The sequence below is a fragment of the Orycteropus afer genome, unplaced genomic scaffold, assembly GCF_000298275.1.
Source record: "Orycteropus afer afer isolate SDZICR_OR568_19922 unplaced genomic scaffold, OryAfe1.0 scaffold00153, whole genome shotgun sequence".
In the NCBI taxonomy this organism is placed as follows: domain Eukaryota; kingdom Metazoa; phylum Chordata; class Mammalia; order Tubulidentata; family Orycteropodidae; genus Orycteropus; species Orycteropus afer.
The window spans coordinates 4635776-4636942 of NW_006921740.1; the positions used below are offsets into that span (position 1 = coordinate 4635776).

Here is a 1167-nt window from a genome sequence, read left to right on the forward strand (position 1 = left end):
GAAAATTTACAGAGCAAATACACTTTCCATATAGCAGTTCATATACACTTTGTCTTATGACATTGACCACAATTTACCATGATGCAACAGCTCCCCTCCCACTTCCATCCCATAGTTACCTCTTCCCAGTGTCCATCCCTCCATACGCTCGTGCCCCCTGAGCTGTCTCCCTGTGCATAAGCAGCCCTTCTTTCTCCCATGCTTATTCTCTCCAAGGAGTGTATCCACCTCAGGTAAATGTTCAACTCCTATGGCTGTCTGTTGTTTGGCTGGAAGCCACAGGCATGAGTTCAATTCCAGACCTGAAGGGCAGCTAGGGGCCATAGTCTCAGTGGTTCCACCAGGCTCTATCGAGCCAGCAAACCTGGTCGTCCGCCCCTTTTTTTTCCCCCAAATGATTTTGAGTTTTGTTTCACATTGTTCTCCCTGTCTATCCAGGATCTCCTACATAGATCATCCTCCAAGTGGTTGACAGTAGTAGCCGGGCACCATCTAGTTCTTCTGGTCTCATAGACATATAGGCTGCAGTTCGGATGTTGTACCAGTTGCTAGGACTAATTGTTTCCATGAATTTTTTATTTTCTTCATTCTTCTTGGCTCTGAACAAGGAGAGACCCATTGTTGCATCTAGATGGCAGCTTGCAAGCTTTTAAGATCCCAGTCGCGGAAGCCATCAGTTCTCCTCTAGGTTGGCTGGCGCTTTCCCACATCCAGATGTCAAGTTTCTGAATAAACCCTCGTAATTTAAAAAAAAAAAAAAAAGATCCCAGTCGCTACTTACCACGGTAGGAGGTAGAACAATGTTTTGTGTAGTATGTTTTGCCAATTGAGCTTGATGTCCTCTGCGATTATGGTCCCAAGCCCACAGGTTCAACTACTCGGGCCCTCTGGGTAGCTGGCTATGACCAAGCGACTGCAACCTTGCCCCTTGTCATCTCCATTATACACCTGGGAATTCAGATCATACACATAAAGTTATAGGGCCACTGTCTGCCAACCCTATACATTTTCATGGGTGCACTCCCCACTTCATAGACATACCTAATATTTCAATCTGTCCACCCGTATACCCATGTTTGCCTTTATTGACCACGCCGTACTATATACGCAAAAGGGTTCATCTTTGTTGTCTGTACTTCCCACGTATCTAAGTCTTTCTCTTCCTCA

The 1167-nt window shown here is 45.7% G+C and overlaps 1 protein-coding gene across 1 annotated transcript in view; it reads left to right on the forward strand.

Annotated features, from left to right (window-relative positions):
• EXOC1 (exocyst complex component 1) overlaps positions 1-1167 on the forward strand; it is a 156235-nt gene that overhangs the window by 146090 nt on the left and 8978 nt on the right. The gene's annotated exons all lie outside the window — the stretch shown is intronic.